Genomic DNA, 23959 nt, shown 5'->3' with positions numbered 1-23959 from the left:
TTGCAGACAATACTCGCAGCTGCAGTCATAACTGCAGTGCAAAAATTATCATAAATTTTCTATTTCCATCTTAAGTTTAGCACAGTAAATCTTATTTTGTATATGTGGCAGTGATGACTGTACAGATTAGTTAAACCAAACCTTGGGGATGTGCACTTCTTCCTGGAGAGACATCTGACATCATTATATATCTAACAACCACGAACACTTGACACACCAAACACTTTATTATAAAGCTTTCGGGTCTACACCCTTCATCAGTACATAGTAACTGTGTTTTCTCAACATTAAAAAAGGAGATGCAATTAAATCACATGCTTCAGCCAGCCTATCACTCTAAAACACCAATTAATTTTTAAAGAGGAACTAGGAGCAAAGTTTTACTATCTAGAGATATACTAAATGTAAAACATTTAAAAATTAAAAAAAAATCTAAAAACATATTAAACTATATAGAATCGTAAACATATTCTTTTTACAATAAACAAATATATACGCATACATTTATATTCAATACAATTTTATAATCCATCATAAAACCATTACTATTCATTTGCGGAATTAAAATTAAACTTTCTATCTCCGCTTTTTCATTAAAACAGGTTTCAAACTGACCGTATTATTCAAACCTGGACTCATATCAGCCTGAAGTCTAATAATCCATTCAAATTCTTTCAATTCTAACACATTATTCATATCCCCCTTTCTTAACACCCATCTCAACTGTACATATAACTCTAAATTTAAATCTATGCCTTTCATCCTCATCAATAATATGTTTACTTAACACGTTTGTTAATATCTTTCTTCTTATATCTGACTTATGCTCTATGATCCTTTCCCTTAATTTTCTGGTGGTCTTACCCACATAGAATGATGCACATGCCATGCAGGTAGTTAAATAAACCACCTGGGTTACATTACAGCTTGTCAAGGTTCCCAGGGTGAAAACGTCTCCACTCATTGGATGTATGCAAGTACTGTCACTCTCAAATCATTGCAACAAGTACAGTTATAGCATTTTCTTGTCCCAGTCCCTTTTTGTGTATACCTACTTTTTTCTTTAAAATCTTTATAACAAAGCTTTTGTTTTAAGGTTTCGGAATTCCTATAAGCATATCTGGGTCTATCACCTACTATTGATCTTATCTCAGGAATAGCCATTAAGATAGGCCATTTTTTCTCTATTATATCTTGTACATTGCTCGTATTGAGATTATACATAGTAAGATATCTTACTACTTTATTATCCCCACATGCCAATGTATCATGTCTCTCTATTCCTCCACTAAAAACTGGTTTATACCTATTCTCTCTTCCCTTTAACACTTCCTCATAGACTCTATCTATAATATATCTCGGGTACCCATTTTTTTCAAACTCTTGGATCATTATCATAGCCTGTTCTTTGAAGTTACTATCTATGGTATTCGGTTTACTTGTTCTTATTAGTTGCGCTTTCAGTACCCCTTTGAACATATGCGGCACATGCATACTGTCTCTATTAATGTATCTAGAGGCATCTACTTCTTTTCTATATATCATGGACTCCAATCTATTCTCATTCCTGTATAAATGTACATCCAAATAGTTTATGCTTTGATCTGATGCTATCATTTTAAACCTCAAAAACTCAGAGTCATTAAGGTATTGCACATAACTATTTAAATCTGATAGAGAACCACTCCAAATCATAAAACAATCATCTACAAACCTCTTGTAAAATCTAACATTCTCATTCATTCCATTCACATCACGAAGTATAACACGTTTTCCTCACTCATATAGTACCAAATTGGCATAGGTGTTGGCTATGGGAGTACCCATTGTTATACCTGTAAGCTGCAAATACGGTTCTTTATCAAATATAAAAATATTATTTGTTAGCACCGTTTCAAGTAGGGTACAAACATTTTCAATCTCCCTACCATACATTTTAACTTCATTATTCAGGAAATCACGAATGGCATTGAGTCCATAATCATTAGGGATGACAGTAAACAGTGAAGTGATATCCAAAGATACCATAATATAATTTCCCCCTCCATAATTTAGTTGCCAGTTGTACAAATCATGCAGGAAGTTATTAATATATTTCAATACCGTAGAACATCCTCCCAAATATTTTCCTAATATTGTTTGTAAGTATTTAGAGATGGGTTCAGTTACCCAACCACCCCCTGAGACTATAGGTCTCAGTGGTGGATCCATGAGGCTTTTGTGTATCTTAGGGATACCATAAATATGTGGCATCCTAGGACATGGTACACTTAAATAGTTAAATCTATGCTTACATCATTATTGAGTTGTTATTCATATATTATCATATTCACCTCAGTTATATGTCTCTGAACTTCACTAAAAGTAATTTTTCTAAAGGTACATGCTTCATTCAAAATATTTTTAAAATTCGTCATATAAGCATCCTTTTCTATTATGAACACTGCTCCCCCTTTATCAGCCTGCTTAATTACTATATCGTCATATCCTTGCAATTCTTTCATAGCTACATATTCAGAATATGTTAAATTGTACAGTTTACTCCTACTTTTTTTCCTATAGTAAAGTCTCAATTCAGGCTCAACAATATTGGAGTAAGCAGATAGTATAGGACACAGAACTGGTGAAAAAACACTAAATTACCATATAGGTGGCAGTACACTAAACACTGAAAGTGTGATAAGAGACTTAGGGACACAGGTGGACAGTGGTCTCACCTTCGATAACCACATCACCACAACAGTCAGGAAATCCTTTGATGTGGCACACCTCATCACTAAGGGCTTTTCATCCAGAAAAAAGGAGGTCATTGTCCCACTGTACTCATCCCTCATTAGACCCATTATAGAATACAATGCCCCATTTGGTATGTACCTCTCAAGAAATCTGCAACAACTGGAAAGGCCACAGAAATACCTCCCTAAAAGAATCTCACAGGCCTAAAGCAGATGCCCTACACTGACCGCCTTAAACTCCAGCTATACTCTGCCGCATATCGTCTACTCGGAGACCATCTCTGCTTAACATACAAGGCCATGTCAAACCCAGAGCTGTTGGACATGCTACACTTAAAGAAATCCCAATCCCTCAGAGCCACATGCTCCAGGGATCTAAACCTTGTCATCACAATAAACAAAACATGTTCTAGGGATAGGTTCCTGACCCAGAGACTCCCCAGACTCTAGAATAGATTGCCCATTCATGTCAAGCAGAGTGCCTCTTTGGGCCTTTTCAAAAGTCACCTTGACGATTGGATGGGAGAAAGGAAATTCACCCCGGGGATCATGTTAAATCACCCTGCTAGACAGGGGTCCAGGGAAGTAAATAGTGTGGGAAGAAATAGCCAGGGAATTGTTATGGCTAGGCTTGTATAGGCCCTAAGGCTGATAGCCTAGTACCAACCTATGAACCTATGTGGAAATGAGTTCCGATAAATACCTGGTAATGGTAGCAATGTTCCTTGGAGATCTAATGCTACCAATAACCATCTTCATATTTTTATGATAGCACTGCTACTAATCTAAGCAAAATAAGAAAAAACGATTGATAATTTTCCTTTTTGTGCCATAAAGCTCCTGATTTTCCACAACTTTTTCCCAAATCTTCTGCACCTGTCTACACATGCTCGACATATGTAATTGTTCATCTTCCTCCTTGTAACATTTCAAAAAGTTGTCATCAAGACACCATGTCTCCATTCTCCCTCTAACTGGCGTTCTGTAACATCCATGTAGGAACCTCCAATGAAATCTCCCAATCTAGCAGCATGAGTGCACTTTTTAGCCAGTGTCTATATCTCCTCCCGAAACATGTTTCCAGTTTTTGCCATTCTTTTTTACATGAGCCCTTATGCATATTTCTACATGTTATTTACTATACTCTTTACCATATTTTTGGTTGCATCAGCACTCCTGCTCTCTTTCTACCCCTACTATCCTCCTGATTCATCTTCTATCAATTGTCTCTCTCTCTGTTTCATCAGCCTTCTTCCATAAACTAGCTAGTCACCATTCACTACTCTGAACCCATGTCTCTTTTTTCCTCACACCCTTTGCAGTACATCTCCCTCAATCTCTCCCTTATGCAATCTGTCTTATAACTTAATTATCCCCAGCATTTGCCCCTTCACACTTTACACCACCATGACCCATTTCTGCCTACTAATCCTATACACAACAGTGGAACATGTCACACTTCTAGGTACTCTTTTATGTCAATATTTACAAAAACTACTTGATCTCTTATCTATCCTAGGGAATCCCCTTTGTTCCTGTCTCACCAGCTTCCCACTTTTCCTATGTATGTTTACAGTTTTCAAACCTTCTCAGCATAGTTTATTGCTATAACATTCCTCTTAATATCTGGTATCTTAAGCCCCCAGCCATCCATGTGAGCTGCATTGTTTTCCTATCAATCATCACCTTTTTCCCTCTGTATACATTTCTGTCAATAACTGTTCACATATGTTGAATTATCTCATATTTCTGGGCAAGTGCTTACATGTTTCCATATGTATGAAACATAAAGAAGTCCAACAGTCTTATTACCTCCAACTAGCCCCTTAAGGAAGACTCTAAACCTAACCAAACTTATAACATTTTGTCACTTTCTCCTTTTTCTCGGACTAGTTTCTTTCTCTTTTTTCACTTCTGTTCTGTATACTTCAATCCAAAGATATTTTTCTCCTCCTCCCAACCAGGGAAACCATTTTACCTCTTTTTTTCCTTCATCCACCTTTAATACTGAAAAGGCACAATGTGCACATTGTCAAATCCCACCATCAGAACAGAGGAAGATTGGTTTAGATGGCATAACATTTTTTCTATATCTAGTAGTAACAGGTACCACTAAATAATTGCTTCTGTCATTTAATAAACTCATCTCTTTAAATACATCAATAACTAGCCAACATACATAGGAATTTGTAGTTTTCAATACATGCTGCTGCCTATAAACTTTTTTTGTGGCTAAAAAGGGTCAATAGACCAGATCACTGACTCAGTAATCAAACAGTAGTAAAGAAAAAACAAGGAACATATCGCGGTGGTGGTGCTGCAGTAGCGTTGTCGCCTCACAACAACACGTTGTGCCGTTCGATTCTCAGCTAGTGCGTCTTCTGTATGGAGGCATGTGTGAATGGGTGTACCTTCTTTGAAGGTTGTGCATTAGGGCTGGCAAACTCGGCACATAAAAAATCTACTGCCAATCATTAGCGGACCGGAGTTCCGCTGTGGCGACCCCTAACTGGGAAAAGCCGAAAGACACAAACAAGTAACGAAAAAACAAGGAACTATTACAACACCAGTTTAAGTAACTGATCTGCAAGCTTCAAGATAATTATTATAAATGGACAAAAGTAACTGTAGGTAAGGCATTGCAGTTAAGCTGGGAGAAATGGAGATCCCATAAACAATTGGCAATAGTAGCAATATAAATTAGAGTTACAGCACTAGCAGCGCAATCTTTAACTATGCAAAGCATGTGAGGGACAAAGGTGAATAAAGAATAATGTTAGATAAAAGTTATAATCATTTTAAAATAAACTTGTATATACACTGCAACATGCCCTACATCTGCATATAGTAAAACAAGGTCAAAGTCTGTTATAAATGGTTAGTCAAGTAACAGTCTGTAACAGAGACATGCAGTGTGTGGTAGACCAGGCAAAATAAGTAGCAGGACCTGCTACACTATGCAATATAAGGGTTGTACTTAAATGCAGCTAGTGATGGAAAACAACTGTTAAGCTTGGAGAAAGCATAAAACACAGCAAATCAACAATGTCCTACACCCACTAGCAAAATAAAGCAAAAAAAATAAGTTTCACAAACAAAACCTAAGACATCATCTTTCTCCCATTTGAAAATAAAGTAGCAAGTCAAACAGAATAATACCAAATTATGAACTTACTGCTGTAAGTTTTATTTATTTTTTCTATTTTTATTTATTTATTTTTGTTGTTGTTTCAGGGAACTTTGCTTCCCCAGTCTGAATGTTATACCTTTCACAGCAATTTTTATTGATGTTACTTACCACCCCAACACATTGACATTTGCAGCCAGTCATTCAACAGTCTATCTAGCTGTGAAAATATTAATATGGATGTTATTGTACAATTAATTTGCAGTTATGCATGCTTTAAGATCACATTAATATGACAAATGTTTTCTCAAGTTTATAAATGTTGAACGCATCCTTCAGATGCTCATAATTATGATTTTCATTATAGCATTTGATGAAGGTAATCATTAACACTTTTTGATGCATGTGGAAATTAGACCTCTTATTCCGTTAAGAAATATATAGTGGATTGCAATATCACTTTTTGGTATATAATACAAAACTACGGAATTCATGACTTATGGACTTAATAATACTGTCAAGATTCCATAGAATGGCATTACATAATTCATGACATTGGGACTTGCTGTTACTCTAAGCCTTTTGGCAGAACCTGTTATAAATTGCCAGAACTATGATTCTATAATTGCAATGAATTAAATGCATGTCAGTGAATGCATACTACATAGGATTGCACTAGGCTATCGGCCCTAGGGTCTATACAAGCCTAGCCATAACAATTCCCTGGATATTTCTTCCACGATATTTACGTCCCTGGACCTCTGTCTAGCAGGGTGACTGATGTGATCCCAAAAGTGAATTTCCTATCCCCCATCCAATTGTCAAGGTTCCTTTTGAAGAAGGCCAAGGAGGCACTTTGCTTGACATTTATGGGCAGTCTATTCCATATATTTCATTATATGTATACTCAGTTGCTGTAGTGCAGCTTCAAGAATAAGACCAGTTTCTTCTAATGACATAGCTTATATTTATCCAGTCTTTTGTCTTACGTTTAAGTATGCTCAGTTATCTTCCTACTGCCATGTTCATTTTCTCGTATATTCTGGCAATCACATAAAGAGCATTAAGGAATGATTGTACTATTTACTGAACTCCAAATGTTAAACATTCTGCCTCAGCAAACCTGTAACATTTAATACTGACAGGCACTGGATAATTAATTTCTTCTTGAAAACCTATTAATGAATTCCATACTAGTAAGTAGAGTTTAAGTAATTTTGAATCATGGAATTGGTTTGTACAATATTCATGGCTGAAAATAGAAGGTGATATCAAGTCACAAATTAATACTTTACACCCATCTCAACTGTACATATAACTCTAAATTTAAATCTATGCCTTTCATCCTCATCAATAATATGTTTACTTAACACGTTTGTTAATATCTTTCTTCTTATATCTGACTTATGCCCTATGATCCTTTCCCTTAATTTTCTGGTGGTCTTACCCACATAGAATGATGTACATACCATGCAGGTAGTTAAATAAACCACCTGGGTTACATTACAGCTTGTCAAGGTTCCCAGGGTGAAAACTTCTCCACTCGTTGGATGTATGCAAGTACTGTCACCCTCAAATCATTGCAACAAGTACAGTTATAGCATTTTCTTGTCCCAGTCCCTTTTTGTGTATACCTACTTTTTTCTTTAAAATCTTTATAACAAAGCTTTTGTTTTAAGGTATCGGAATTCCTATAAGCATATCTGGGTCTATCACCTACTATTGATCTTATCTCAGGCATAGCCATTAAGATAGGCCAATTTTTCTCTATTATATCCTGTACATTGCTCGTATTGAGATTATACATAGTAAGATATCTTACTACTTTATTATCCCCACATGCCAATGTATCCTGTCTCTCTATTCCTCCACTAAAAACTGGTTTATACCTATTCTCTCTTCCCTTTAACACTTCCTCATAGACTCTATCTATAATATATCTCGGGTACCCATTTCTTTCAAACTCTTGGATTATTATCATAGCCTGTTCTTTGAAGTTACTATCTATGGTATTCGGTTTACTTGTTCTTATTAGTTGCACTTTCAGTACCCCTTTGAACGTATGTGGCACATGCATACTGTCTCTATTAATGTATCTAGAGGCATCTACTTCTTTTCTATATATCATGGACTCCAATCTATTCTCATTCCTGTATAAATGTACATCCAAATACTTTATGCTTTGATCTGATGCTATCATTTTAAACCTCAAAAACTCAGTCGAGTCATTAAGGTATTGCACATAACTATTTAAATCTGATAGAGAACCACTCCAAATCATAAAACAATCATCTACAAACCTCTTGTAAAATCTAACATTCTCATTCATTCCATTCACATCACGAAGTACAACACGTTTTTCTCACTCATATAGTACCAAATTGGCATAGGTGTTAGCTATGGGAGTACCCATTGTTATACCTGTAAGCTGCAAATACGGTTCTTTATCAAATATAAAAATATTATTTGTTAGCACTGTTTCAAGTAGGGTACAAACATTTTCAATCTCCCTACCATACATTTTAACTTCATTATTCAGGAAATCACGAATGGCATTGAGTCCATAATCATTAGGGATGACAGTAAACAGTGAAGTGATATCCAAAGATACCATAATATAATTTTCCCCTCCATAATATAGTTGCCAGTTGTAGAAATCATGCAGGAAGTTAATATATTTCAATACCGTAGAACATCCTCCCAAATATTTCCCTAATATTGTTTGTAAGTATTTAGAGATGGGTTCAGTTACCCAACCACCCCCTGAGACTATAGGTCTCAGCGGTGGATCCATGAGGCTTTTGTGTATCTTAGGGATACCATAAATATGTGGCACCCTAGGACATGGTACACTTAAATAGTTAAATCTATGCTTACATCATTATTGAGTTGTTATTCATATATTATCATATTCACCTCCGTTATATGTCTCTGAACTTCACTAAAAGTAATTTTTCTAAAGGTACATGCTTCATTCAAAATATTTTTAAAATTCGTTATATAAGCATCCTTTTCTATTATGACCACTGCTCCCCCTTTATCAGCCTGCTTAATTACTATATCGTCATATCCTTGCAATTCTTTCATAGCTACATATTCAGACTATGTTAAATTGTACAGTTTACTCCTACTTTTTTTCCTATAGTAAAGTCTCAATTCAGGCTCAACAATATTGGAGTAAGCAGATAGTATAGGACACAGAACTGGTGAAAAAACACTCAATTTTTTACACACTCGCATAGGCATACAATTATCTTTGAAAATTAGCTTTAAACTGACTTGTCGCAAAAATAATTTTAAGTCCGTTATAGCCTGGACTATATCATCTGTTGTATTAGGGATGAATTTCAGTCCCTTGCTTAAAACTGTTAACTGTACTGCAGTTAATACTAGATTTGAAAGGTTTACAGTACCTCTTGTCATTTGTACGAGCTTCTGCTCACTTTGTTGTAAACTACCGTGCTGCTGTTTTTCCTCTTGACACCTAAGTTGGACTGCTGGGTATGCCGCTGCAGTTGCAAACCCTTCTGCACTGGTTGTGTTAGTATTTTCTCCAGTTGTTTTAGCTGAAATGGAGAAAAAGAAGTAATCTCCCTTTGTGTATTTTTTCCTTTAGTGTTCTCTTTAACATTTTTCAGACCGCTAGACATAGTTAATTCCCTCACCTTAGGACGTACGACATCATCTCCCTTGGCATCGCCATTGCGTTCTAAGGAAACCGGTACAGTATCCGCCCCTTCCTTAATAGATGGAGACTGCTGCTCATTGGCTATTTCTGAAGTTGTGATAACTGCATTCCTTTTAGGACCTCTTTGATTGGCCAATGAGTCTGCTGATACCTCTTGTAGCTCAAAGGTATCTAGTTGATCCAGAGAGTTAACCCCTCCATTTTTTGCAGTCAATGTTTTGTCTTTAGGGGTCGAGTAGTAATTTTCATTCTTTGGCCAAGAGAAAATATGATTATTTTTAAAATCATTAATATCCCTTTGTATTTTATTTTTCTTTCTCTGCTGAAGTTTCAGGTCTAATGTATATAGACGAGTCGGGACAGTCTGATATAATTCAGAAAGTTCTGTAAAACAGAGCATATTGACAATAGTGTTCTCCAGCATTTCTATCTCCTCCAAAAGTTTACTTTCAACAGGTTCAAAAAATGCATTCATAAGTCTCATGTAGTCTGCACTCAATTTCAAATTTAGCTGTTGCCACTGCATTGAGTTCAGTATATGTATTAGCATAAGAAGGCATTTTTAGTATCCTTAACCCTCTCGGTACAAGCGTTATCGAGTTATATGTACAGTTGAGATGGGTAAAGGAAGGGTGATATGAATAATGTGTTAGAACTGAAAGAATTTGAATGGATTATTAGAGTTCAGGCTGATATGAGTCCAGGTTTGAATAATGCGGTCAGTTTGAAACCTGCTTTAATGAAAAAGCAGAGAGAAAGTTTAATTTTAATTCCGCAAATGAATAGTAATTGTTTTATGATGGATTATAAAATTGTGTTGAATATAAATGTATGTGTATATGTTTGTTTATTGTAAAAAGAATATATGTTTACTATTCTATATAGTTTAATATGTTTTTAGATTTTTTTTAATTTTTAAATGTTTTACATTTAGTATATCTCTAGATAGTAAAACTTTGCTCCCAGTTCCTCTTTAAAAATTAATTGGTGTTTAGAGTGATAGGCTGGCTGAAGCATGTGATTTAATTGTATCTCCTTTTTAAATGTTGAGAAAACACAGTTGCTATGTACTGATGAAGGGTGTAGACCCGAAAGCTTTATAATAGTGTTTGGTGTGTCAAGTGTTCGTGGTTGTTCGACGTATTCTGGAAATAGTATCAGCAGTGTTGACTTTCTTTGAGATCATTGTATATCGGCCAGTAGCACAGCCAGATGTCTCTTGGGGGTGAACTACCCTGCTCAATACCACAAAATAAAAGTCACTTAGGGTCTTCTTTCTTTCATTCCCTAAGTGTTTCTTTCTGAAGTGACAATGGATTATCTGTCCTTTCTGGCATTGTTGGAAACTGTGTTGGCTATAGGTTGGTGTTTTCATGGAACTGATGCAGCTGATATATTTTTTCTTTTTTTGATATGAGGATATATTCCTACACTGTGTATTCATATACTGTGAATTTGAACTATGCTACATTTATCAAGCATAGTCTGTTCTCTGTGAGTGAGCATGTTCTCAAATAGCTGCTGTCAGGCTGGAAAATGCACAAAGACTACTTGAATATTTGAGACCGAGATGATCACAAAATATTTCCTAATATCTCTGATATTTTTTTTTTTGCTTAACTTGCATGGTATTTGTTTGGATAGTTATGATAAACAAGTTTATATACTGATAACTCTGAGTGCATTTCATTTTTTTAATCTTCTAGAACTCTGTGCAGTACATGAAGTCAAATTTATTTTTGAAAGAAGCTAAACACTGACCTGTGTTTATTGTAAGTTATACATGTTTGGTAGTCTTGGAAATTGTTTTGGTATATATGTAATTGTAGTCTGTATTTATATTTAGTTCCCTCATATAATTGTAGGTATCTCCTAGCTAGTCATTCTAGGAATAGATACTCAAGCAGTACTTGATAAGACCACATCTTATATCAGGCAGAGATCACTTCTTAGAAACCCAGGTGGTGGGAGGGGGCAGTGCAATTCCCAAAGTCTTTCTGAAACTTGAATGTAAAGCCTTTTACTTTTTCTATTTAGGAATTACATTTTTTATGTTTCAAGCTGGTTGTTCAAATGTTACAAAATGCAGCACTGCACCGAGTAGTCCAAAAAGAGAAATAAAGTGGACATGCTGCTTACAGTTGGATGAGCTATAATCTATGCATTTCTGACTCCAAGTGCATACTGCTTAAAGATTATATTGCTGTCAATCAATGCCACTAGATCTTCAATGATTTTTTTATTATATAAACTGATAAGCGTTTTTTGCATGCGTGAAAGCTTTAACTATTCTATTATATAAACTGTTATAAAATAACACCATCACTAATGTCCTTTCTGACAAGTGCCACAATGCTCATTTGCTTTGAGTAAAGGTGAGGCTATTACTGGCGCACCAGCTTATGTACATGTGGTGATCATCTTGAAGGACATTAGCATGTTTTATTGAATTCATTATATTACCCAGTTTGCAACATCATCATATTTGGTTATCCAGAACCCATTTCCCACTTTCATATGTCAAAATGACAGGCCAAAGATAAATAGGACAGAGTTCTGCAAGATACCCTTAGCATGGTCAGGAAAAACAGTATGCATTGCCAGTCCATCATGTGCTATGCTTATCTGTTCAAAGAATGTCACAGGAATCAGAAGTAAAATTATACCTTCACAGACCCATACTGGTACATATCTAACATGTAATTTGTGTCATAAGCATAACTATCCGCATGAGTTTGCAGAGAGTACCAACTCAGCACCCTGGCACCATAGGCCAGGGACAGGTCCAAATGTTAACATGCTTAACATGTTTTATAGGGAATTACATAATTCTTGTTTTCTTCTTTGTGGAAATGATCAGGTATGTTGTCTGTCGACATGGAACCTGCAGTTTTAATTGTATGCTTCAGCAATTCTTTGTAGGTATAAAAGGGTGTCTTCCCTCATTTTTATAGCACTCTGATGTAATGTCTCCACTGAAGTTTTAGTTGCTGTTGTTAATTGTGGAAATAATGTGTAGATAACAATTACCTGTGAGGGCATCTACTGCAGTACTGGATGTTAAACGAGGTATAGCCCTTCTCGTGTGAGAACGGGCATCAACTGCAGTACTGGATGTTAAACGAGGTAGAGCCCTTCTCGTGTGAGAACAGGCATCAACTGCAGTATGGGATGTTAAACGAGGTATAGCCCTTCTCATGTGAGAACGGGCATCAACTGCAGTACTGGATGTTAAACGAGGTATAGCCCTTCTCATGTGAGAACGGGCATCGACTGCAGTATGGGATGTTAAACGAGGTATAGCCCTTCTCATGTGAGAACGGGCATCTACTGCAGTGCTGGATGTTAAACGAGGTATAGCCCTTCTCATGAGAGAACAGGCATCAACTGCAGTACTGGATGTTAAACGAGGTATAGCCCTTCATATGTGAGAACAGGCATCAACTGCAGTACGGGATGTTAAACGAGTTATAGCCCTTCTCATGCATTTCTTGCTGAGATTTGTTATCGGTACACTGTATTCATTCTTTGTAATATCAGCTATTTAGTTCTTGATCTTTACATACAATATTTTATTTTTGATGACCCAGTGAAATAAGGATAGACTCAATTGCCATATTAATGTGAGAAGCTTTTAACATTGTGGGTATTCTATAACTGTCTGCAGCAGAAAGAGCTATACAGCACACTGGTGTAAAAAAACCAACCAAAAAAAAATTGCTCTGTTAAAGGCTCCTAAAATTCTACCATTTATTTTCATGAATATCACTTGTCCTATTTTAGAGGTATGAGAATGTGGTGGTGACACAAACGTAGTGAACACTTTCTGAAATGCTTATTAACAATAAAGCAGGAATTGGTAGAATATTAATTTATTTTAACTCTAATTCTGCACCTATTTATGAGTCAGCATCCTTCAGGTTGCCAAAATACATTGTGTTCTGACGAACTTTATTTGTATCCATCAATATTAACATTACTGTTTTAATACAGGGTAGTCTGAGTAGCAGTTATTGGTCTACAGTAGGCACACATTCTTGACTCTAATAACCAAGATATAATAATGACTCAGTTCCTTACGGTTAAAATTAATCTTCTCATAACCACCTTTATATTTTATCTGTTAATATGAGTACCCATCATTAACTAGATTAATAACTCTGTTTCCCAACAGCAGTGGGATGGAAAAATCTATGCCTCCTGTCAAACGATTGTATTTTTCAACCGAGTTTTGGGATTTTTCTCTTTTCCCAATAACTAGCAATTCATAATTAGTATAGTGAAGTCTGCATGTGCAGGGAGAAATGTTATGCATACACTGAAATCTATGTTTTGTATCTTCTTTTGCCTTATTGACACCAGTCTATCCACGCTCTCAGAAAAGAATTATCTAACAAGATTACTGCTGATAATTAAAACTTTAGATAGAAAATGTAAGTACGAAAATCAAACTGATAATGCCCCACCCAAATTCTCCTTCATGCATGTGGGCACATAACTTGAATGAGAACGTGGATGTTCATCTACTCTGGGCTCACAGCTCCAAATGTGTACATGAACATATTTGATGGCTTCATTCCTCTTGTTAATTGTGATTTGATAGAAAGAACAACCTTGCATCATTTCATTTGTGCAACAAAGATTTAGAAGTATTTGACTATCTACTTTTGCTGGACATGTGCTTTGATGCAAGGGGAAGTCATATGGAACAAAGGAACATAATGAAGAACTGTAAAAAGGAAAATAATCGAAATATGGCATGCATAGACTACAAAAAAAAAGTATTTGACAGTATTCCACATCCATGGTTAAGAGTGCTTAAAAGTGTGTACAAAATACACCCTACACTGATCAATTTACATTTTATCGTGGATAAATTATAATTCTAGGGATATTCCAGGTTGACTTTGTCACACCTGCACTTTTTGTCTTGCCCTTAGCTGTCTACTTAACAGATTAGGTCATTGCTAAAATGTGGCTCCCAGAAAACAACAGAGTATAAAGAATTCCCATCTTCTTTTTATGGATGATTTAAAACCGTATAGTTGATCAGCAGAGGAACTAAAAGAAAAACTGCAAGAGGTCAAAACTTCTTCAGACAATATAAGTCTTTATGGTCTTTATAAATGTGCAAAAGCAACCTTTAATACAGGAAAGCTGCAGCGCCAAGAAAACATCAACCTGGGAGAGGAATGTGATACGTCTCCCAAATACAGAGCGTATAAATATTTGACAAATGATGAAAGATCAACAATAAAACATGAACAAATGTGAACAGAATTTGGGTATATTCTAGAAGATGAAAATTTAATACTGAAAACAGTGCTGATATCTAGGAACAAAGTCCAAGCTATAAACCAATTTGCTGTTCCTGTCTTAATGTACAGTTTTGAAGTGACTGGCCCCAAAATGTGTTGGATCAGTTGGACAGGGAAACTGGAAGGATCATTCATGCTCATCAAATGATTTGTAAAAATAAACGCATACCAAGACTATATATTCCCTGTTCTGAAGGAGGTATGGACCTTCTCAAAATTGATGACATGTTTAGATCTACAGTCATAGGACTGCATACATATCTGCTGACCTCACAAGACCCAAATGTAGTGAAAGTTTGGAAACATGAGCAGAATAACTCTAAGATGACTTCCCTGCTTAGTTTAGCAGAAGTATTTCGGTGTCAAGTGGGGAATGGAAATCAAACCAGAAGTAGATAAAAATCAGCTAGCATCTGAATGCATCAAAAAACAAATAGAATGAAATTGCACAAGATCAGAAGAGAAGGCAAGAAATATGGAAAATGCATAAATATAGTTGCAAGCATAGAAAACTCTTGGAACAACCTCATGCTGATAGGGATCAAAAGCAGGAATGGTTAAGGAGAGGAGAATTTATACCAAAAGATGAAATGTTAATATTGATTGCCCAAGATAATGGACTACGTACATGTTGGTTTACAAAGTTCATTGAATGTGTGAGAGAAATAGACAAATGTAGGTTTTTTTAAAAGAGAAATGGAAAAAAATGCACATTTTGTTGCTGGTTGTAATATACTAATGGGAGAAGGACTGTATACTGAAAGACATAATAATGTGAAATTGGGGATTGTGCAAACATTATAATATTGAAGTAGTGGAGAAACACTTGGAAAATGTTTTATATCACATGGGGTCACCTACTACCAACAGTTCAAAAAATAGATGTGAAAAAAATGGATGTAGTAGTCCATGAAAATAAGACAGAAATAGCATTGATAATTGAATTTGCTATACCCAGTGACTACAGTGTCTTACATACAGAGAGACAAAAAAGTCATAAAATACCTGGACTTGCAAGCAACAAGGGCAGTGTGCAAGAGGGTTACCCAGACAGTTCTAATTGTTCTTTTGTTTAAAAAAAAAAAAAAAAACAACAAACTTAAATATGTTGCTGATACATGTAACGCATTAGAAATTGCAGGAGTCAATACTGAGCACACAGCAGGTGCTGCAAACAGCACTTCTGGCTAACATTAAAGACTGAGACAATACTAATTTCATGAACTTTAATCATACCTTCACTTAAGAATGGGGTCCATTTAGTCATGGTATTCAAAACCTAAAAGGCTTTGAGAAGTTACAGAAAGGAAGCCTACCCCTTGTATTCTGTCCTTTCAGTTGCAATGTGCCAGGAACAGAAATTAATTTTTTCTAAAACCTTGCATGCAGTTTCTAACAAAGGGCAGGATTCATGAAACCTCCGTGTAAGAGTTAGCAAGTCTTACACGGAGGCTGCAGTTAAACGGTGTCAGCATGCCATGCATATTCATGAGGGCATGCTGAATCGCACCCTAGGCTAACACAGTCCGTGTAGGAAAGTAGGGGGCGTGTCCGCACGGGGAGTCCTGTAAAGGGACACGCCCCCCAGAAGAATCACAGTCCCGAAAGGAAACACCCACAAGTGAGTCCGCGAAAATGTCAAGAAGCACAACAGCACACATGTCCCAACAGACTATAAACCCAACTGTAAGGTAAAACATAAAAATCAACAGTTTGATTTTTTTTTTTTTTTATAATTTCAAAAATGTTTGCCGGTAATTGTGCTCGTTTGCTCGGGTGTGCCCTTCGCTCAGCCACAGTTGGCACTCATTGATTGGAAAAGCATATAAGATCTAAATATGTAAATTAAGCCAAGTAGCAATAGCGTAGCAGTAGACACGTCAGCCAAAGAGGAGATGGTCACGGTTCGAGCCCCAACAACATCATTTTCTATTTTTAGTGAAATAAGCATGAAACAATCTCCTGACGTGTGTGTGTGTGTGTGTGTGTGTGTGTGTGTGTGTGTGTGTGTGTGTGTGTGTGTATATATATATATATATATATATATATATATATATATATATATATATATATATAATCTATAATTTAAGTAAAATGTAATGAAATGGGCCATGTATTTTTGAAGAAATCTGACACAAAATAAAAATTTATAAGTGCCCATAGCTGAGCAGCACTCTAACAAGCTGAGTATGATTGCCCGCAGGTGACCAGTGGTTTAACAGGTGTAATATGAGTTCCCGGAGTTGAGCAGCACTTTAACACACTGAAACTGTGTGCCCATAGTTGAGCAACAATTCTCATAGTGTAATATGCGTGCTTATAGCCAAATAACGCGGTAACCAGTGTAACCTGTTTGCGCGGAGCTGCGCAGTGCGCCTACTGGCGGGCAACGTTGAGCAACCTGCATCAAAGCCGCCTTCACACAGACACACCTCCTAGTTTGTCTAGACAGTAGTAAAATAAAAAAAAAGCAATGCCCAGGCTTGAACCCAGGATACTGTGCATCATAGTCAAAGTACTGAACCACTAAGCCATGACAGCTGTCCTGAAAAATGCAGTATTAGCATATATATATAGGAATGAATGGAAATAGACGCATGACAAAGCAGGTTTTTTTTAAGCTAATACAATTCCAAAATGGCCAATCACAGATAAGTGCGGGAAAAATGGCATATATAAGCCCAGTAGTGGGAATACACAGCATAACTGATTGATTGTGGAACCTATTTGCAGTCAGGATGGCAGGTGTAGGAGAGGGTAGTCGCTTCCGAGCACAGAGGTGGGGTGTTGAGGAGTCCAAATATATGGTTTGCCTCCTAGTCCACGATCATGAGGCTCAACTCATGCAGGGCCAGGTTCTGTGGGGAGCGTACAAGGCAGAGGCATGGAACCGGTTGGCACATGATCTCACCAGTGCCACAGGCATACCAAGGACTGGTGAACAGGTCCGTCACCACCATGCGGATCTGAAGAGACGAAAGCAGGACCAACTGAACAGTTGGATCCAGGAGGCCTGGCAAATGCCCAACGCCCCGCTACTGAGTAAGTATCTATGTAATTTCATATGTAAGAAATTATCCTAGCTGATATTATGGAGATGTATGTTCCAATATTACTTCATTTATATTCCAGCTGAATGTGTGTGTTCTGCGAATCAGTGAGCCTATGGTGATAGGCTGGAGCAGTTGCGCCACCAGGCAGGTTAGTAATTATTTTTCTGTAATTGTTGTACAATATAAGTGAGACAGCTTTTAAAGAGTTCAGTGTAGTTATATATTAATAAAGTTCAAATAACACTAGAAGAAAGATTCTGCTAATACTATATGATTAGATAAGTGATGCAGCCTGTAATCCAGAAATAAAAATTAAACAAGTCTGAAATAGAGATTTTCCACCTGTATTGTAATATCAGATAACCTGCTGCAGCCTGAAAATTAGTGGTAAACAAGCTAAAGAGAATAGACATGGTCAAATACACCCCCTTTGAAAATCTGCCATATGAAACAAGTGAGTCTGTTGGAAAGGATTGTTGTAACCAAGTATGACATGTTAATAACACCTAGAATAAAGTACCATCTTGAATTGTAAAAATAAAACAAGTGAGAGTGTGAGAAAGAGGTATCAATCGACCAAGAAAGCTGTTATAACTCTTGAATAAAGTATACTGCAGTCAGTACATAATGAAATGAATGAGACAGCCACAACCAAACAGTGAAATGTTTGTAATAAAGTACTGAAGCTGGAATGTGTCTGTCCCACAATTTGGATATGTTGCTGTACCCTTGCAAAATGGAGATAGTATGGTTGTATGAAATAATGAACATCCACAGTTGTCTAGAGCCATATAAATCAAATGTAGCATGATACTGTACCTGAATGCAGCCAGATATGAACGTGTATGAATAAAAATGCAATGTATATTAATGTAGCAGTAACAGTCACATCACCAACATTCCTAAGGTTACATATAGGAAACTGTACTAAGACCTGTAGGATTTGTATATCTGTAGCAAATATTTCTTCACCCTACCCTATATTCACAAATAATGCCATTCCACAACAAACTGGGTATGTGTATTCACAATTAATTCCTATGGACATTTGTCCTGTTGGTTCAAACATATTTGCACGTACGTTGATGCATGTGCCCTGTTCACATATCCAAACCTGATGGCCTGTTGCCATCAATCAACCCTGCATGCTGTTGGATTGTGTACTGTTGTTCAAAATATGCATGTGTTATGCTTGCTGTTCAATGTTTGGAATTCATGGGTGTTTGGTTAATGGGAATACTGATGCATGCTGTTACAACTAATTCTGAATGGTATTTTTTGTTACTAACCCAAAATATCATAAAATAATGCTAAGCATAGGACAACAGGGAAGGCGGGCTCCAGCGGACCCACCTCTCCCACCTCAGCTGGCGAGTGCACCTGGCTCTAGTGCCCAGGCCAGAACCTCCTCCGGTGGTCCTGTGCCACCTTCTGGTGGAAGCTCTGCAGGGGATGGGGCTTGTCCCCCCTCTGCAAGCGTGGCCGGAGGAGACCGTCCACTCACCCTCCAAAGTGTCCGGTCTGTGGTGCGTAGCGAGATCAGGCATTCTGTGCTTGAACCCCTACGCCAGCTTGAGGCACAGGTGGCGCAACTCACGGGTGTGCCTGCTGCCCATCCTACATAGCCCCCAGCACAGCCCCGTCCTGGGCAGTGAAGATGCAGTGGCAACTGCCCATGGGTGGGGATCTCAGTTCCACTGTTGCCATCTGTGGGCTCATGGGCTCGCAATATCCAAACATCCGTCCCCGTCAATTGTCCCCCCCCCACATGTCATACTCCGCCCCTGTATGCATCTTGTTTGTCTTGTCCGTTAACCTCCCCTACCTACCTCCCCAAATATACCTACTTCCTGTACCTCACATTCCACTCTCACCTGAAAAAAAAAATAAAAAAGGGCACTCTTTTCCTGCAAAAAACTTATGCCCCATACATAGCTGCCCATTTTGCAGACATGTCTGCTGGACATGTGAACTGGTAATTACAATTGGTTGTACAACATATTTTGTTATCCTCACCCCTCTCTCAGGGGTGGAAGGTTGCAAATTTCACACCAAATTACACACATATGCACAGCTGTTGCTGATAAAGAAATGGGCAGCTATGGGCCTTTCCTACATCTTCCTGCAAATCCTGAGCTTATTTTCCTACTGTCCTACCCTCTTTGTGCCCCCTTTTTCACCACTTTCCTATCTCCCCAGTTTCTTTTCTTTCAAAGAAATTAGCATGGGTGTGCATGAGAGTAAGCATTTTTAAGCAGATGTAAGTGGGTGTGCGCTTAGTTAAGCGTGTGTGAGCGAAGCTAAGTGACAGTGCGCATGCGTGAGCACCGCACAAACCAGCGCTAACCCGCTTACAACTGCTTAAAAGTGCCTTAGTCACTCTGAATGACAAGGCCTGTAGTCCGCTCAGCAGCAAAATAAAATTCCTCTGTCAGTCTCAAACCCAGGACCTTGGAAACACTAGTCTGCATGACTTACCACTAAGCCATGACTGATATACAAGAACTTTGTGCTGAAAGCAATATATCTTGAAATAGTAGGACTGAATGTAAAGGGAATACAGGAAGGCTATTGCACAAAGCTTTTCTTGTATCTTTACTGGCAATTCTTGTGGATTTGTATAACGTTAGTGTGAGAAGAGAAACAGCCATGCTAGTAGGTAATAATGTGACTGTAGCACATTGCAAACCACACACACTATCAGAGCAGGATAAACACTGCCATATTTGAATAGGTAAGAGGCCAGACCTTGCAACTGTGACTGATTTACAGGGATGTCCCTGATTTGAAAACAAATGTTAACTATGCCCCACTGAATCCCTGTGAAATGTATTAACAGTAGGCAGAAATGTGTTTTATCCTACGTAATGGTAACTGCCAATTACTTAAAGTATGCACTATTTGCATGTCAGAAATGGTGTAGTAATACATATGCTCAAAATACCCCACAGTCACAACTGCAGAATATCTGAAATATATCACTGGTGTATCCCACTGATTTGTACCATTCCATGAGGCTGATAAAAGATACACCTGAGAGTATCTGAGGCCTGCAAGTGTCACAAACTCACAGGCATATCATTCTGTCTGCTGTCACACACTCTGTGAATAGCTGTAGAAGAGCTTCCACAAACACTCCCGCATGTAGGAGTACAACCCAGAAATATCAAAGGATGTAGCCAACTAATAACATAAGGACAGTATAGCAGTTTACAAGCGCTGCATGTGCCTGCTATCCATAACTGTTAGTACAAAGTACAAGGCCCCACTACTGCTCAGCAGTAAAATAAAATACCCTTGTAGGTGTCAAGCCGCACACCTTGGCCAGACCAGACTGCATGCAGTACCACCAAACCACACTAAACATATAAGGAATTGCTGCTGAAAGAAATATAGCGAGCATTACAAGGAGGGAATGTAAATGGAAAATAGGAAAGCCATAGCAACACATTCCAGTAAAGACACCTAGCAGGCCTTCAAGGAGTTAATGTAAAGGCCAAATAGTGAATCCATAGCAACAAATTGCAAGAGCCACTGCTGTATACCAGTTAATCCACAAGTCCCACAGGAAAGCACATACTCCCATTTAAACAGTATTACTATTATTAGGTGTCAGTTAACATACACACTGAGAAGAATGAACTGGAGGAAGCTATAGTCAGGTTTCAGTACAACATGCATTTTAGTGCCTACAACACAGCCTTAAATATGAGAGACATACCAACCTTTACACTCACAGAACAGTGTCCACAGCATACCACCATGGTCCCCACCTTGAAAATCTGAAAGGGCTATGCCTACCTAACCTAACATTTTATAGCACTGTCCTGAAATCACAGTGAGAACTGCAATTACCACACAGCAGGCTGCATGCAATTAGTAAATGCTGACTAACAATTGGTGCAGAGGCCATCACATGCACATGTAGAGATACCTACAAAAGCAGCCTGTACTCCCAGTCCATACATGCAATACTTTCATTGCAACAACTGGAGGGAGAGACATAGAGAGCGAGAGACATAGAGACATAGAGAGCGAGAGACATAGAGAGAGCGAGAGAGCGAGAGAGAGAGAGAGCGAGAGAGAGAGAGAGAGACACACAGAGACAGGCACCAAAAAAAAAATAAAAATAACAACCATCAAGCTAACCAGCAGCAGGCCAGCAAGCTGCAAGCCATCACAAACAGCAGTGACAAACAGAGGTAATGTAAACTAATAATCTAATACTCTACATACTGTGAACCCTCCATATGTGTTAGCAGTCTGTATGTGTGTGTGTCTGTGTGTATATATATATATATATATATATATATATATATATATATATATATATATATATATATATATATAAATATGATGTGCATAGGGCAGGGGACATACTGCAACTGTTAGTGAAGGCTGGACATACATATGTATTTGAAGGTTGCTATGTGCACATATCAATGTAGGTTGTAGTGCAACGTACAATGTAGGTTGTACAGTAATGGATGTTTAGCAGTATGTTAGTGTGTGTATTCGTATGTGTAAATAAAAAAATATATATATATGTATATTTATATATGTATATATCATATGCATATATGTGTACATAGAGAGGGATGTATAAATAGATAGACATATATAGATAGAATATGTATATACATATATGTAATAGACACATACATATATAGATATATATAGATACATACACATATACAGACAGATATGAATGTCTAGAGATACGTATGTATATGAATATCTCTCTCTCCCTCTTCCTCCCTCCCCCTCTCTCTCTCTCTCTATATATATATATATATATATATATATATATATATATATATATATATATATATATATATACTGAGAGAGGCACATGTGTGCAGATGTATTGCAACAGGTGCCTGGTGACAAAGGCATGGACTGAACACCAGTGTGGATACTGGAGTACCATACCCCATTCCAAAGCACTTACACCACTAACCACCACATAGGTGGTTACCTGCCTACTACTGGATGTGTCAGGAGGGAACATGGGAAACAAGTGTACAATAGCCTCCCCTTTGATATTCACAGTGGCACACTAGTCTTGTAATTCCTGTACATGGTACGAGTCAGCACAAATGGTGTGTCAGCTAGGGAAATGTAGGTCACTGTACCCCTCTACACCTCACAATGTCCTACACAGTATGTACCTCCCATGACAACTACAGAAAGGGAGAAGGACACAGTCATACCTAACAAACAGTGATAATGCCCTCAAGCACATTACCTATGCAGAGTGACTGACAAAACCACAGACAGAGTGCCTTTCATACTACCTACACAGAGGTTACCACTGCTGGATATACATAGTTAAGTCACACCCATAACAGTTGTCCAAAAACCATGGTAACAGCTCACAATATCCACAGCCTAAATGACCTATGTCTGTCATCCTTGGCACTGCAGTAAAGAGCACATGGTGGAGGTACAGGTTCCTACTCACAAATAAGCCATACCCTGGAGTAAACCACATAGCATTAAGAAGCAAGGCTCCTCATTAGTAGATGTCAGACATACCCCTGTTGAATGTTATGCAGATAGGTAATATGCCATATGAGTCACCCTGTGTAACTGTTTGACAGGAGCAAGTACAATCACATTACATGTCTCCCAAGGGGCAGGGTAGCATAACAGTATGCTGCTGTAGGCCCAGGGCCAATAGCATACTACATACCTATGACACAATGCACACACACATGTACTCATTGCAATACCAACTATGTGAGGTGGAATGAGTGTGCCACTGACTGTGTGCAAGGTCTGTAATGGTGTGATTGCTCAGCATGACTTTGTGTCTGTCATGGTAGTGTGTGTCCTTGGTGTGAGGCCAGAGAAAGATGCGTCGGGTATTGGGATACAAACATACGACATTGCCATATGTTGTGCTGTGGTTCCCTGTATGTGACTGCGGTGTAGGTAGGGGTATGGCCACAAAGACTAGGGTGCATTACCATTGAAATTTTTACTGTGCATTGCATGCATTGCATGGGTTGACAATGTTCCCCATCCATTACCTT

At 37.8% G+C, this 23959-nt stretch overlaps 1 long non-coding RNA gene across 1 annotated transcript in view; it reads left to right on the top strand.

Moving 5' to 3' along the window:
- LOC122791303 overlaps positions 1 to 23959 on the top strand; it is a 969057-nt gene that overhangs the window by 126379 nt on the left and 818719 nt on the right. The gene's annotated exons all lie outside the window — the stretch shown is intronic.

The sequence above is a fragment of the Protopterus annectens genome, chromosome 17.part0, assembly GCF_019279795.1.
Source record: "Protopterus annectens isolate FY-2018-M chromosome 17.part0, PAN1.0, whole genome shotgun sequence".
NCBI lineage: Eukaryota > Metazoa > Chordata > Ceratodontiformes > Protopteridae > Protopterus > Protopterus annectens.
The sequence above is the reverse complement of the archived record's forward strand: the minus strand, read 5'-3'. Positions and strand labels throughout refer to the sequence as shown.